Genomic DNA, 9,804 nt, shown 5'->3' with positions numbered 1-9,804 from the left:
ACTCTTTCCAGGTCACCTCTCACCTTCAAAGCAGAGTGAACTTTGCCACCCAGAGAACTTTTAAGTGCATTTATTATTTGTTTTCTCTGTCCTCTCTTTATTACCTCCTTTCCATTGTTGTATCCTGGTTGAACTGTATTAATTTCACCTCCTTCCTTTCCCTCTGTCTTCTTGCTGCCTATATTTATTTATTAACAAGAACTCTGAACCTTCGACTTTCTCTTTTTAAATGGATTTTATATCCAAATTAACACTTACAGTGTTGAGACTTCTGGGGCTACTGTCTTCTTCTCTTCCTAACACTAATTTAAGGAGAAACCAAAGGATGTAGCCCCAAAATTCAAGGGGCCTTGCCTCTGCCTCTAAGTAGCTGTGTGTCTCTGAAGCAAGTCATACTGTGGACTTCAGCTTCTTCGGCAAGGTGAGGCATTTGGATCAGATGGCCTCCAAGGCCTCTTATAGCTATAACATTTCCTGCCAGCTGTGTATGTACATGTGTGTGAATACACTCTCTATAGCCTGGGGCATCCCCTTGTCCATTCAAAAGAACCTATTAAGGTATTTCTCAAACTCACATCTGTAGAATTGCCTGTTTGCTATTCTTATGTAATTAATATATGTTCTCTTTTGCTGATAATAACTGTCGTTTAGGCTAGAATCAGTAGTTATCATAAACAGAAACGAATAGTTGGATGTATGTTGTCTACACCCTTACCTGCCCCAATAATACACTTAACTTACCTATTCCTCTACATACCTCCCTACTTCCCCCTAAACACAAATGCATTATTCCCCAAGCTTGTTATAAAAAATAATTATTGAATCTTAAGATTTAATCTTATTTTTGAACCAGTAGGGCATAGGGATGTGAGGATAGTTAGATTGGAGAAAGAGCACTATTAATGTGTTATTATCTGTTCTTGGACTCAATTTAAAATTGCTCCTGTCCTGTCTTATCTGCTAAAAGCATCTGAGAGAACAGTCATGAAAGGGGAGTTCTTCCCCCATAGCTGAAAAAGAACCAAGGGACTTTCCTTGGAGGGCCTTCCCACTTTTGCTTGCCCAGCTTTCTTTCCCAGTCGGAAATAATGTTAGTGCAAAAGTCCAGGGAGAGAGAATCTCAACTCTGTTTTTAAGAAAAAGAGGGATGTAGGAGTGTTTACAACAGTGTTGGTGACAATCCACTAGGAATTAATTAGTGCATCTAACATTTGAAGTAGAAACTGACCACCAGCCAGAGGAGGTTCTAAAAGTCTTTGTAGCATACATCAAGCTTAAGGATTTGTTTGGTGGCCCAGAAATACTGTAGTGATGGCAGAAGCAGTCATAGAAATATTTCTTTGAAAGTTTGTGATACTGGTGGCTCTACATGGAGTGTCTCTTCATCTCTAAATCCTTATTTAAACATAATTTACAAAAGTAAACAATCGGTTTAAATTAAAACTATATTCATAGTCAAATATAAATTAAAGGTAAAATGTGTTAGATTTTTTAAAATATAATGACTGGCTATGTGAACAACAGATTTCAGTTTCTGCAGCAGGATGAAACCAATATTTCTTTACATCCTCTGATTACTACTCCACAATATTCAGTCTTTTGTAAACAGTTCTCTTCCTGCCCACTTCCTTTTTCCCTTAAATAGGAGGCTGTGTTTTTTTGTTTCTTCACCTTGTAAAAGCATTCACTTTGCCCTGAAGCACTAGATATAGACAGAACATGACCTAAGAAGAATTAATGGAATTTTATTCTTCCCACATTTTATTTTACCTCAAAATCCATTTATTACCAAAGGCACTTTTTTTTTTTTTTTTCAGGGTGAAGGGGTAGCAGAGAAACCTAAAACAAAACTTACAGCTGTTTGAGAAAGCAAGCTCTAATGGTAATTGCAAGTGGACTTGAAAATTAGGAAGCTCAAAGCTTGATTTGTTTGTATATTGGCTGTTACTATAGATTCCATCACAGCACTAGGAAAATATCACAAAAATACCAGTGGCTTACCAGTTAATCATGATCACTATAAAAGGGCAAATGAATTTAATTAAGCATAAAATTAATATATGCTTTATTTGAAAATGTAAAAATTCACATTCATTCTATCTAAAACTTTTCTATCATATAGATTGTCCCAAAGACTAAGAAATGCTTACTTGGAAAGCCACTATGACATTATATATCCACAGTAAATCTTGTTTAACTTTTAAAAGGGGTCTTAATGAGTGATTGTTCCTTGAACATGCTTTTAAGTTAATAAAAGGGAAACAGTATTGAAGTGTGTTATTTAAAAATTTTTTTCAAAATTGATGCTTGCCTATTTAAAAAAATAAAATGCAGACTCTGGGAAACAGCTTTTAGAGCTTTGATAGAGGTTATGATTTTCAGCAGTTGAGCTATAGTTTATGGTACAGATGGTACTTTGGGTATAGCTGAAACAGTAATTGATGGTTTCTGTTTCCCTTCTCCTCTATTTGATGCAGAAGAGTGGGATACCTTTTTCCCAAGGCAGGAATTTTTCAGTTTCCAATTACAGCCTATATCAAATAAGCAACTTTTTCTATGGCATATTCCGTACTTCTCCATAGTGACCTGGGTGTTGGCCCCTTTCTCTTCTCATTATTGTACGCTTCCCTAGATTTGAAATAATAGTTCTAGGGAAATCCTACTTCTTGGTACTAACCTGCAGTTTATATAGCCTATCTTCACAACAAATAACATATAATATTTCTTTTAGAATTCTAAAACCAAAGTCTTGCATTGCTCCCAACAAAATTAGCAAAGAAAACAAAATCCTATGAAGCAAAAATAGTAGGCATCAATGTCATATACTTTGGAAAACTCACACAGGAATTACTAGAACACAGATAATATCTTGAATTTTAAGCAAATAAAAATGTTATGTTTCTAATGATAAATAAAACAGAGACTATTTAAAATGAGAAATAATTCTATCACAATTTCTTAAGTTTTCTTTTACAATATATGTTCAGACCAAATACAGTTCTGAGTCATAAATCAGTTTTTCATCTTCTAATGTTTTAAACTTGACAAAGCATGTTTTAATTTAATTCCTCTGCTGCTTTTTTAATCTAAAAAGTAAAGTAAAATATGAAGATTTTTAGCACCTTCCAAGTGTTCGATTATCATACTGTAAAGGTTCATTTGCCACAATAGCATGTTTAGGGTTTAGATGTAACTAATTATGGTTCGAAATGCCACTGATTAACAAAATTCTTATATAGGCTTTGTCTTTTAAATTAGTTTTTTACATAAATTACTGTCCAAAGTATTACTCTAGAATAGCCAGCTTATCTTTAATTTTCAGTGCAGTTTGTCATTTACCTACTGATTGGAATTGCAGTAAAAGTTATAACTTAAAACGGTGATGGTTGTTACTTCCTTGTGCAAATTGACATATGCTTTTAAGACAATGGCGTTTGTAAGATTTTTTTTTAACTTAAAGACTCAACTTTCTCTTAATTACAGGATGCATTCCTAACAGGGGTTTGTAGTCTTTTATAGTAGATTTACAAAAGGCATGGGGTGGGTGTTCACTAACAAACCCACTACCATGTGGCCATGTTTCGCACTCTGCACTTAAAGGGAGTTTTAGTCCAAGGAGAGAGAAGATCAGGAGATAGCATTGTTGTATTACAATATACTTCCCTCCACCCTATCCCCAAAGATTTCTTAATACAGGCAGGATTCAATGTGTAGCTCACTTGGAAAGCTTATGTAATATATAGTCGTCCCCCACCTCTCAACATTTAAAATTAAATCCCAAATCTGTTTCCTCCATCGAAGAAAACTTTTACTTTCAAATTTTGTAGGAGTTGGAAAAAGTTCTGAAGCTAGAGTTCATTTGATGCGCTTTTTGAAACCTGTCTGCAGTTCATGATGCTGGTAACTTTAAATGCTACCTACCGACTACCTGGCTCTCTGACAGCAGTGCCCCGCGCTGGAGCAGAGCGGCTCTCCCGGGCTTACCTGAGCTGCCTGCGCCGGGCCGGGCGGGGGCCGCAGTTGCGCCGCGCTGCGAGCGGGCTGTGCGCGCTCCGGGAGTCGCCCGAACAATGCGAGCTGGGCGCCGAGCGCGCCCGGCCTATGGGCGTTACGTCACTGCGCTGCCTTATAAGGCGCTCCGCGTGTGCGGCGCGGGCGGCGGGGGCGCCGGTGACAGCCAGACCGCGGTGGTGGCGGCTCAGCATCGTGCCCGGCTCCTCCGACGCCCAGACCTTAGGAACGGACCTTGGGTCCCGGGCTCCCCGCAGAGAGGAATGGGCGGCGGGCCTGGGATGCTGGCGCCCTGCTCCCAGGCAAACCAAGTCATGGGGGGTCATGGTCGATCTGCTTGTACTTTCCTCCCTCTGCTCTGGGGCTCTAAAGCTCCTGTTATTACTTAGGATTCTTAAATACACATCCTGTACTTTTAAAAGTACTATTGTTTTATTTTAATTACAGTTTATATTCAATAATATTTTGTATTAGCTTCAAATGTACAGTTTAGTGGTTAGACAATCACATACTTTACAAACACATCTGTAATTCTATTTAAACTTTTGTAAATATATTTTTGTACATTTGTTTTTTGGTTGCTTGTGGGGAGGCAGGAGAGGAAAGCCAGAAGTCTTTTTTTGCCTTGAGACATCTCTGGGGGTGAGTTAGACTTCAAACCTTCTCTTTCCTCTTTGTAAAGAGTTGGGGTCCTCAGAGGATAGTATTTTATTTCCTGATGATGTAACTACCAAACAATTCTTCAAGTGATGATGGGAAGGCCAGATGAAATCTTATTTTTTCAGTGTTTTTCCTGAAAGAAACTCTTAGTTCCTCATTTCTGCTTGCCTGTGTTTTAATGAAAGTTGATAAAACTAATCTTTCTATTTGGCAGGGAAAGTATTTATTAAATAAATTAAATGTTTGCTGCTGTATTTCCAAAACAAAAAAGTATAAAAATAGAACTTTAGAACCAGTTTTAATCCATTTGTTCTCTTCTACCAGAAAACAAAATAAAAACATGATCAGAAAAAGGAAACTGACCAAATATTACTGAATTAAGAGATTTAGCCTCCTAATAATTTTGCACAACAATAAGAGGAGTAATCTCTAAAGTACTAGCCAGCTATATGAATCTGCTAAATAAATTAGATATATGGTTGCCTTATTTGCAAGCTTCAAATTAATTGAGTAGTTTTAATAACTTGAGTCTCTTTAACTCTTTTTAAATTACATTAAGATAGGATTGCTTCCTATTATGATGTACATATGTCTATAGAACTATTGTTTCCATATGTTTTGTCAAACAAGAATAATTAAAATGGTGTGCTTGTTTCTTTTTCTTAGTGTGGAGTGAAATAGGCTGATTACAGAGAATGTACAGTTAGTAAAAATGGTGTGGGAAAAAGATGCAGTGTGTAAAAATAAATGCATCATCATTGCTAAATTGTCAGCTCACTTAGACAATTCTAGATCACTCTACCCATCTACTGAGAAGCCTAAATTAAACTAACCCCAGCTTTTCATATATACAGGGGTGTTTTTTAATTTCATTTTTTTATTGTTGACATTATTTTACATATACTACTGTAAGAGAAGTGAAGGACCATACTGTTCAACTGAATTTAGTATTTGATTTGTAATTTTATATTAACCTTTTATATGTTGGTCTGTTAGTTTTATTACTCTGCCTTATACTTGTAAAGTGCATTTGAATCTTTTTAGTCTCGTATGCTTGCTTTGTGCTTACTAAACATCCTTTTTGGGACTTTTATGCCAGATTTGATTTATTACTCATAAGATGAAATTACTGTAATGAAAGTTGCATGAAGCATAAACACCTGAATCTCGGCTTCAAACTGGTAACATAAAGTACCTGTACTTTAAACTAGTATTTGTAACTTGTTTTGCCTCCTTTTTTCTTTTGCTGGGTACAGAAGTTTCTTAACATTTGACACTGTCTTTTATTTATTTCTCACATTTTTGTACTCATGCTTTGTATTTATATATCCCAATTCCCCTGTAAAATTTGTCAGTATTAGTTCCTGTTTTCTTCAGCTGGGATAACTGAAGAAAGGAGAAGTTAAGTGAATACAAGAGTTGTCTAGGGCTTTTGAGGTGAGAGAAAAGAGGATTAGGACTCCTACTCTTTATGTGCTTTGCCTGGTGCTGTTACTCCCTGAAGTACTGGTCTATGACCCAGTTATGACTCAGTGTTCCAACTGAGGTTGCAGTACGTGACCACTCTCTTCCGGAGCCAATATGAACTCATTTGTTGAGCTCTTAATTCAAATTCTTGCCAATCACCATATTTAGTGTTCTACGTGCACTCCACCATTTAATCTACACAACACATCTCTATTTTCTAGACTGAATGTTGAACTAAGAAAACCAAGACTCACCCTCTTTGTAGGCCACACACCAGAGCTGCCCTTAGGGAGTATTGTTCACATTGGATCTGTATATTACTAAGACAGTTTTCTTGAGGGTGTTAGCAGCATGTCTTGTTCTAATACTAGTAAAGTTAGAATGTTATGACAATTTTCCAACAGATGAAAGTCAAGGGTATTGAAGTAGGGGGATCTTTGACACAAGAACACTCTGCGTCTTATATCACAAACTCTAGCCAGTCATTGGTATTGTGCTCCATTGGCCACATGAGTTGACCGGCAGACTTTTATTTATGTCTGTCTTTTCACCAACATTCTCTTTGAGATGTAATTTTTGTTCTCTTGGCTTCTGACATATATTTATTATGAAAAGAATAGAGTTATGAACATTGTGCCTCAGTCTTGGCTGAGAAAATTTTACTTCCTTTTAAGGAAAATTTTACTGTGCAATTGTTATATGAGTCTTCTTATTTTATAATCAGGAATTTCTCACAAATAAGCACATCTACAAATTAAAGTCCTTCAATTAGTAATCTGGTTTTATGATTCAAAGCAGCAATAGGTTTAAGTTGTTATTTGGAAAAAATGCAAAGGAATTTTCCTACCAACGTAATTGCCTTCTAATGTTTAAGACGGGTTTATAGGCCACAAGGCTGAGATCTAAGATGTATTGATTCTATTGAACTGTGTGAAGTCACTTTTGTTAGATAGTCAAAAACAATTGAATATCAGCAGTTTCCCATGGTTCAAGCTAATGCTATCTTATTACAATGACCACAGCAACTAGTATTAGTAATGTCCACAATATCCTTGTTATTTAACTTTTAATATACCATTAACATGTTACTAAGCATGTCAAAGTCAGTTCCTCTTTGTGAAGTAACTGTTCTTATTTTCTTTCATGTCCTCTCTTCCTGCCTTTGTTTCTTCTTGTGCTGGGGAAGTCTTCCAGTCATCAAATAAGTGCCAGAGAAGCAGTGTTCACAATTAACTGAACCTTTCTTTCAGCTGCCCACAATTTTCATTACGGGTTCATTCATAAGTTGAGGGGTGATGTGTGTGCTCCCTGAAAGCTCTGCTGCAGGATGTGGGATAGTAATGCTAACTTTGAATGCGACACATTTGCTCCTTTATCTCTATAGTATATGTTGAAACACTATAACATGCAAAGAAAAAACAACAATGCTTATAATGGGCATGGTCCTGTATGAGAAGCTGAACAGAGTGGGACAGATCCAGGACAGCATGGGAAGAGGCAGAATTCTGTAGTCCTGCTTGTTAGGCTGCAGTTGATTGGTCAGAGTGTGCGCTTTTGGCACTAAGGTACTCATCTCGGAACATTCCGACACCTCATTGGCAGCCTTCTTGCAAAACAGCTTTGCCTCTGAACTTAAGGCAAACCTGAACTCTCCTCTGTTGCCACACAGTTTATGAGGAAGGCCGAGACTGAGCACACAGGTGGGCAACTTTCAAATGGGGAGCCAGAAGGAAAGTCTGAGGGGTGAAAGCACCTTCTCTCCATGCCAGGGGCAGTTTTCTAACTAACCTCTTCCTTTCACTCTTCTTTCTGTTCCTCAGGTGGCATCTGCCTAGCTCTGTACATATAAATGCCCACACAAAATATTTCCCCAGGCAGCACAGCACTTCCTCTGTGCACTGAGAGCCCTTCACCAGCAGTTAATGGCCTGTAGGGAACATGGATTTACATATAGACCCTCTCACTTATCTCAGCCCAAATCTCCCCTTCCAAGCCTCCATAGTCCTTGAAGTTTCTAGAGACTCTTCAACTCTTCCTATTCATACTCCACCTAATTTGCTTTTAGAACAGGGACCAATACCCTTAAGAGCTCACTTGGGCTGATTTTAGCAACAGTGTCAGTGATGGTACTAGGGAATGGAAAGCCCTTCGTGAATTTTAAAATGATTACTATTTTGTGGCTTTAAAATTAATTTAAAACTAGCTCAGTGCCACGATAATTTGCAAAATGTAGAAAACTAGAAGACATTTTGCACCTAGTCCTCCTATTTGAATACTGCCAACTATTAACAATTCGATGTACTGCCATTTCTTTTTAGTTTTTTTTCTAAACATTTGTAAGTATAATTGTTTTCATCCTGTGGGCATATGTGTGTATTATGTGGCTTTTACCTTTATTAAATATATTTTAACCATGTTCATAGAGTTTCTATAGACACTGAGTTATTTAAAAGCACATATTTGCATATTTTCCCTATAAATGGTAGTCACAAAGTCAGTCACTGCTTACTATCCCTCTGGTATTGCCATGGTTTTTATTCTTCACTAAATAAAGTAGGGATGTCTGTGTTTAAGAGACAATCTTCTGTTTAGAGACCTCAGGTCTTGGTTTACATGGGATGCTATGAGTTGGCTATGTGACTGTAGTGAGCTGCCAGTAGGTGAGCAAAATGACTTGGAGAGAATGAAGAATTGATAATATGACGCCACCATAGAATTATTAAATGGAAAGCAGGAAAAGCCTGCTGTTTAGGTCCAGTCCATTTGCTTATTTATTCCTGCAAACATTTTGTGTTTCCTTGGTAACTAATAATAGTTTTGAGAAATTGTTGAACTTGAGAGTATTACTGCAGGATTAAAAAAATCCTCAAATCACAGAAATTAGAGACGGAAAAGACCTATTAGATCATTTTTGTCCCTTGCCAGTACAGATTGTTCTCAATGCTTTGTCCAGTCCATTTTTTAAAGGGGCCTTGTCAAATAGTTTGTACACCTTATATATTTTAGGTAATGCAATTTTAAGGAAACAGCTCTGACAAATTTTCTGTGTAGTTATGGAGCTTGATTTCAGGGTAAATATTTGTGAAAAAAGACCTTTGGGCTTAAAGTACAATTTAACAGGTTTTATTAGTTGGAAGTCAGTGGACTGTTTAGGATGTAACTGGAATACTTGGCTAACTAAGGATAAAAAGTGGGTAAGTTTTGTTTAGTATATGTTTCCTTTTATCATTGGAAACTCAAATATAGCAATGCATGAGAATTAACTTTTAATCATGTAAACTAATTGACATGGGTCTAGAAGGCCTGAGGAAATAAAGCAAGGAAGAAGTAAGGAAAAGTAGGAATGAGCCTTAGTCAGTTTTGTTCAATGGTTAGAGCATCAACCTGCAGACAGAAAGGTTGAGTGTTCAATTCCAGTCAAGGGCACATGCCTTGGTTGCAGGCTTGATCCCCGGGACATTCGGGAGGCAACTAATCAATATGTCTCTCTCGCATCGATGTTTCTCTTTCACTCTCTCTCTCTCCTCTTCCTCCTTCCCACTCTTTCTGAAAATCAATGGAAAAAATATAAAGTGAGGATTAAAAAAATAAAAGCATAAATATGGAAAAAGAAAAAATACCTAACTACTATTTTTAAATGTAGTTGTTATGCAATAGTATATTAGT

At 37.0% G+C, this 9,804-nt stretch overlaps 1 protein-coding gene across 2 annotated transcripts in view; it reads right to left on the bottom strand.

Moving 5' to 3' along the window:
• The window catches only part of FILIP1L (filamin A interacting protein 1-like), a 107,863-nt gene that overhangs the window by 31,008 nt on the left and 67,051 nt on the right, over positions 1 to 9,804 (bottom strand). The window contains exon 1 of one of the 2 annotated variants that reach the window (XM_006754853.2): positions 3,985 to 4,103. The exons of the other annotated variant lie outside the window; for it this stretch is intronic. The gene's annotated coding sequence lies outside the window, so the exon portion shown is untranslated. Of the gene's footprint in view, positions 1 to 3,984; positions 4,104 to 9,804 lie in introns of those variants that run through there. 2 annotated transcript variants of the gene reach the window in all.

This window comes from Myotis davidii, unplaced genomic scaffold, assembly GCF_000327345.1.
Source record: "Myotis davidii unplaced genomic scaffold, ASM32734v1 scaffold492, whole genome shotgun sequence".
NCBI lineage: Eukaryota > Metazoa > Chordata > Mammalia > Chiroptera > Vespertilionidae > Myotis > Myotis davidii.
The sequence above is the reverse complement of the archived record's forward strand: the minus strand, read 5'-3'. Positions and strand labels throughout refer to the sequence as shown.